This window comes from Sinocyclocheilus anshuiensis, unplaced genomic scaffold (assembly GCF_001515605.1).
Source record: "Sinocyclocheilus anshuiensis isolate Anshui unplaced genomic scaffold, SAMN03320099.WGS_v1.1 scaffold1530, whole genome shotgun sequence".
Taxonomy (NCBI): domain Eukaryota; kingdom Metazoa; phylum Chordata; class Actinopteri; order Cypriniformes; family Cyprinidae; genus Sinocyclocheilus; species Sinocyclocheilus anshuiensis.
The window spans coordinates 893,028-899,808 of NW_015542493.1; the positions used below are offsets into that span (position 1 = coordinate 893,028).

The window sequence follows — 6,781 nt, forward strand, 5'->3', positions numbered from 1 at the left end:
GTCTTCAGGATTACTAAAAACGTCTGGGCTAGTGTGTTATAAAAGGTTGGAGCTAAACTCATCAGGACATTAGCCCGCAGGAACAGGATAGGACAACCCTCAGCTATGGGCACATTTGGAATATTAATCTCCTGAAACACTAGTCTATTTAATTTGTCTACTAACAATGTCCAACGGTATATGTAATATAATTATTATTTGCCCCTGAAAGTAATTGTTAAAGTAATATGAAAATAGTTTGTTTTTCCCATTTTGTTTAAAGTATCATAGTACAGTAACTCCTAATTTTATGTTGGATTTTCATTGTTTGAAAGTCTGGTACTGACACAAGAGTAAAAAAGTGTATTTATGAAAAGCGTTTAGTAAAGTAAAGAAAAAATAAATATAAATAAATGTTAAAAGTTAATCCATTAGTTTTAATAAAAACCACATTGAAAAAAACACCCATATATTGTATAATATCTCAAGATCTTTTATACCGTTTCCTCTGATATGATGCTATCAGTTTGATGCATAATGCTTTTTTCACTATTTGGTTGTTCTCTTTTGCTCTTAAATCTCTGAGCAGACCCTGCTTCTTTAGAACAAAAATAGTTCCGTCAGGGGTTAAGCTGTAGAGAGCACTCCAAAGATCATTATTCGGGTCCTCATTGAGCACACCTGCTGGCATTAAACTAATCACTGGCGTAATGATAGGTTCAATTGAACCTCCAAACTCACCTCGAATCACTCAGGAAATAGACTCCATTCTGATGTTTTCTACCGCCAAACAAGGGAGACAAAAGCTGCGGCTCTTAATTCGCAGGTAAGCCATTCACCGTTGTGGCCACAGCCTGCATTTAACTGACAGAGTGACTCAAGCTTTTGCCAGGGCTCATTTTTGGCTGTATAATGGTGTCTGAAGATTCCTCCGAGTCCATTGTGACGAACGGGGGTACATTATGATCATTTAGAGAAAAAAAAACGGAAATGTCCCAGAGGGCTTTAATCTTTCTTCATTATTTCCCCATTATGGATAAATGCTCTCTGAGGGCCTCTTTCTGGTTATAAATGAAACACTTTGACTCCTTCTCCATCCCTCGTTCTTCTGCCTGCACACCTTTCACCCTTTGCTTTCATCTTTTACTTTGGGATATCTCGGAGAATGAGGCGGCCGTGTGTATTGCACTTGCAGATAGAAGGATAATTAAGTTGATAAACAGGGGTTGAATGGAGTTAAGTGTTAAGGGAGCGGGGAGAAGCTCTCTTCTCTATTACTGATGGTGTATTACCACATATGCATTGAACCTGATACGTGAGTCACCGAATGTCATTTGAAGATGGTACCTGTCAGAAAACAAGATCATATGGATCAACAAACCAGCTATTTTGAAGGGGTGGCACTGAAATGACCTCAAGGGCATACATAAAACTGCCAGTGTTTCCTTTCATGCATATAATCACGGCAAAAAACGATGGGTTATTTTTTTAACCCAACTGATGGGTTACACATTGGGTCACTATGTTGGGTTATTTTCTAAAATGTTGGGATATTTTTTTAAACATCGTTGGGTTATTTTTAATAATAACCCAGCATTGGGTTAAATTGGTTCCCTCGGCGACGGTTCAAATTTTAATGGACGACAAGTGACAGAGTCAGGCAACAGAAGAAGCTGCTGCTGAGTCGGTATGAGGTGAGTAATATTGGTTTTTGATACATAACTCTTATAACATTATACATAATATATAAAGAAATGTTAAATGCACTCTAAAATGGAATGGGTTTAAAAAAAAACAAACAAAGTTGTAGTTCCCTTTAGTCAGTGTATTGCACTCCGGAGAATGAGCTCGATTGTAAATGAATAACTAGCTGTCCCAGTTAGGTCGCTAGCAGTAATAAAGTAATTTAAAAAAATTAACAGAAAGACTAGTGAAACTGTTTAGAGATGTATTACAGTTACCCAACATTAATAATGTGTGGTGAAATGTATATGTTAACGTTAGGCCTAACGTACTATACTATAAACTTAAAGGGATACTCCACCCCAAAATGAAAATTGTCTTTAATCACTTACCCCCATGTCGTTCCAAACCCGTAAAAGCTTTGTTTGTCTTCGGAACACAATTTAAGATATTTTGGATGAAAACCAGGAGTTAAGTGTTAATCTCAGATACAATGTCAACTTCATATATAAAATATTTTCCAGATAATATTTTTGCAATTTTGTTTACTGCAAGCACAATATAAAGGCCTAATTGAATTGTTTTTATAATAGCATATATACATATTTTTTTTTTTCCAAACCGTTTTTTATAAAGTTGGGATGCAAAGAAATCATCATAATAGAGGTCCTTGGCATCAAAAAGTTTAAAAAGCCCTTGATCCATTGTGTGGGGAATGCATTTGGGAAAACAATTATATTGTTGAACTATACTGCAGTTGTGAGACTGAAGTTGTGCTTTTAAAGATATGAATGAGTTGTAGCCACAGTTCATACTCGAGGCCAACAGCCTCAGTAGCAGAGCAATTTGTTGTAGCGCTTTAGTCGTTTTCAACGGTAACATCAACACGAGTGTAGAGGTGCTATAATTTAGTGACTGGAGTGTTGTTATAGAGGTTCAGAATGTGTCTGGGAAATTTGTGTGGCTCAGCAATAGTATCTTGCTCATTCTAGCAACGGCAGATCTGCTGTTGTGTATTTATCCGGCAAGACCACAGCCGTGCCAATCAATCCGAAGAAAAACCCAACGAAATCCTCTCTTTTTATCCTTGAAAAACTGCATAATGAAGAACAAATCAAACCCGGCTCATCTGGAAAAAAGAATCTGAATAACATTGGGAGATAAAAATAAAGCAAAGAAATTATTAAAACAGAATGACATGACGTGAGTCTAGAATGCCAGTGAGAGCAACCGAGAGAAAAGGAACGAGGAAAAAAAACAGTTATTTGGATTAAGCACGCATTGGGGAAAAAAAAGAGAAGAATCTAAATTCTCGGGTCCTAATCTCTTGCTCGAAGCGGCGCTCTGTTAAGCCCTGGTTTGGGATGACAGGTCCCCCACCTGGACAAGCTTGGACAATGTCTCTGCAATGTCTCGTTTCTGCAGGAACAGTGAGCCACAGACGGCTAATCACGTCCGGAACCAAAGGCACCTGCCCTATCTGCCTCTACATTTGGTGAGGAATCTTTAAAGAGGCTAAACCTCACTTTCATGCTTGTCTTTTATTCACGGTAAGTGCTTATCGAAACCGAGCTGTTGCCACTGCCCCGTGTTCCCTCCCACAAGCTCGGAGAATGCTTGACGTAAGTACAGCCAATCTGGGTAAATATGAATCTCTCCTTACTGTCACTGTTGGCATATTATGTCCCTGAGGGAACATTCTTTTCATAATATCATAAGCTGCTTAGCGGTGTGCTTCTATTTAAGGCATACATATTAATAGCTATAAGGAAATCATATTTGAACTGTTCCCTGCAATCAATGTCTTTAGGATTGCTGTTATACTTTGTATAAGAAGGTGCTAATAACTTGGAGGCTCTTAGACTGGGCGATCTAATCCCTTTGTACGATAAAGACTTGCCACGCCGAGAGTGGTTGCTAGATCGTGGACCAGGTGCTTCAGAGGGTTAGTTCTTAACGTCGTACTCCAGCTCTGCGCTTACCCGTGTTTTGTCTGCCATTTTTCCCTTTTTCACTTCCCAGAAACCTGGCAACATGCTGAAGAACCAGCAGTAAATGTGCTCGGTTGCCCATTGAGTGCCTCGGACAGTGAATGATGACTGATGTGACTACCAGGATTTTTCCTCCCTCTCTGTTATACTCAAAAAGTGCTTGGCTTCTTGTATTCTGTCTCAGGCAAAATATAATATTTGTAAAATAGCAAGCTATGTAACAAAAAGACAAATACAGAGTTTTGCAAAGATGTGTTAATAAACTGAGGCTCAGTAGGATGCTTGAATGAATTGGTTTGTTTAAGTATTCCATAATAGCGCTCATTGCAAGTGATTTCACAAGTGATGAAAGAACTTGTGAGAGTGGCTTCGACTTAAAATCATTAGAAATATAATTCACAAATACACAAGTTATTTTAATAATCAAGTTTAATTTTCATAATAGAAAAAAAAGGCTCATTAAAAGAATGACATTTTTGAAAAGTTGTAGTCATCTACTTTTTAAAAAATGTGCTTTTGGCTTTTTTGGACAGGACAGAGAATTGACAAAGCAAAGTAGAAGATGGAGGCAGATGGGATCTTTCATTAATATTTCTTAGAAAAAAAAAAAACGTTTTAACAATTTAGCTCTTTACACTTGTATTTTTTTTTTACACTAATGTTTTACAATGTCACGTGTTGCAACCAACATACAGAAGAAACATGCAGGAAAAAAGGAAGTGATATAATAGAGAAGACCCCAACAGACCCTCATGACTGTGTGTCAATGTCAATAATTGTCATAAAATATCAGACAGTTTGGCTTATCAGGTTTATTTCAGGTTGTCATGTGGTGCAACTCCCCCAGCACTTTGAACTATTCATTAATGATATTTGTAAAAAAAAAAAAAATAAATTACCTTGGGAAAAATATTTCAACTCTTTTTTTCTGAAAATGATTAAAACGCATACCCACGTGTATTCAAGCCGTAAGGAAAATATTATTTCTGTATGCTTGAGTTTTTAGAGTCGTTCAATATACACTTGTTGAAAAATGGTTTGAAATTTTTTCAAAAGCATATGAAACCAACATGATATACAAAGAGCACAAAGATAGTTTCCTTTTCTTTATCATGGACACTGTTATACATTATTGATCTGTGTAACCTTGCTTCATAGTAGTAGCATTTCATATTGAGAACCACTGTAATGCGAAGACTCACTCGAAGACTAAACTGTGTGTATGTGCCCTGATGACTCGAGACCTCTTTTTACCCAGCTTAATTATCTACAAATGTCAGATATTGTTTACCAGTCATTCTTAATACAAAGACACAGAAATATTTGGATGTGCCCTCATTTCTAATTACGATGGGCTAATTGCTACAGTAATGTGCTCATTAATTAATGCTCCAGTGTCAGGCCCGGATCGCAGATTTTACAACATCCAGTCCTTTGGCATACATATCAGTGTTATTTGCTGATATGATTTACATATTTTCTTTTTAGCACAGGAATGACTTAATATGAAGGTAATGTTGGTAAAATAACACATTTGCTTCTCTAGCATCTGAATCAAGGACACATGCTTAGTCATGTTTTATCTCCACAGATTTGTGTTTTGAATTAATCTAAAATGCATGAATATGAGATGAATAAATCTTAATTCCAGCATCATTATTTATATTTCAGATCTCCTAGCCCATGTGTCTTGTGCCTTTTTATTTGCATTGAACAGGCATGCAGTGTTTAGAATGTGAGCGTTTTATATTCGATGCAACAGATTTTCTCCATAGGCCTCCACGATCAGCCAGATTTGAGGTGGTGTGGGTGGCCATCGGACTGGATAGTGGGTAATACGTCTGTGTCACTGCACATGTCACCACCAGGAGGGGCTGGATCACAGTGTTAGGCAGGACGCAGGCAGGAAGGAGAAGAAGCAGAGCAGGGGCATGGTTCTTTGAGCTTAGATGAGTGCCTCAATTGTGAGAGTATGTTCCTCTAAGCCTCTGGTTGACAGCAACACAGTACTCTTATTTAAAGCAATTTCAAACATGTCTTGTCTGACAAGTTTTAAATCCTACTTAACACCCCGTAACAGCAACGAGTTTACTGTCAGAATTAAAGAGGCGAATTCTCAGGGGGGGAGAAATTATCACTTTCATTTTGTTCTCCTCTGTTCTGCAGAAGGGACATGGCAGGGATGTTTACCTAGGGATGAATACATTACTCCCCATTTGCAACACAATGCCTTTCAGTACCATGAAAGGCTGCTGAAAAGTTTACCTTATATTTTAATTGCTGCCATTACAGATGAGGGAATGAAAGGGAGTTTCAGTCGCTGCGGATGATGGGATGTCGGGTCTTAGGGGGCAAAGCAGATGTCTCTGGAGATCAAGCTGGTCTACATGAGCTCTGTCGGTAATGGTTGTAAATGATGTGGAAGAAGTCTATCCTTTTGTTCATTTGAAGGTGTTTCAAATATTATTTTTTTCTACTGTAAAATAATAAATCCTTGAATTAAATGCTAGGTATTTCCTACATTCTTTTTCAGGGGTAAGAATTATATTTTAATTAATTTTTTGAACATTTAGTGCAACAAAATTTTTGAAAAGAAAAAAAAAAGCATTCACATTTAAAGGGATAGTTTATCCTCCTGTTGTTTCAAACCTTTCTTTTTTGTATACTTAAAAAAAAAAAAATATATATATATATTTTTGTAAATAAAACAAAGATTGATTATGTTTTGCAAGAAAATACTTTAGTCTTTACTCTTTTACAATTTATACTTTATATTTCCTATTTTGTGTGCAGCAGAAGAAAGTAAGTAACAGTTTTGAAAATGCAAACAATTATAGAAATTTTGGTTGAACTGGCCCTTTAAGTTTTTATTTTCTTGTGTTAGTAGCATTTGTTATGGTGGCCGAGAGAGCTCAACGCGCTGCAACGTAAGAAAACAAATGCAAATTGAAAAAAACACCAGCAAATTAAGAAAACATTTCAGTTTGACAACACACGCGCTGCAAATCCTCACAACACATGCAAATGAAGAAACGCACTGCAAGTAGCAGGGACCACAACGGAAATGTTTCAAGGGGACCCAAAAAAGTGACGGACGCGGCTGGGATTTGTTTTGTGCAGTGGCTTTT

At 37.1% G+C, this 6,781-nt stretch overlaps 1 long non-coding RNA gene across 1 annotated transcript; it reads left to right on the forward strand.

Moving 5' to 3' along the window:
* The first annotated feature begins 698 nt into the window (after positions 1–698).
* Positions 699–3,915, forward strand: LOC107694107 (uncharacterized). Its single transcript, XR_001634822.1, has 3 exons — positions 699–805; positions 3,088–3,157; positions 3,685–3,915. It is a non-coding gene; the product is annotated as an uncharacterized LOC107694107 (long non-coding RNA).
* The last annotated feature ends 2,866 nt before the right edge of the window (positions 3,916–6,781 follow it).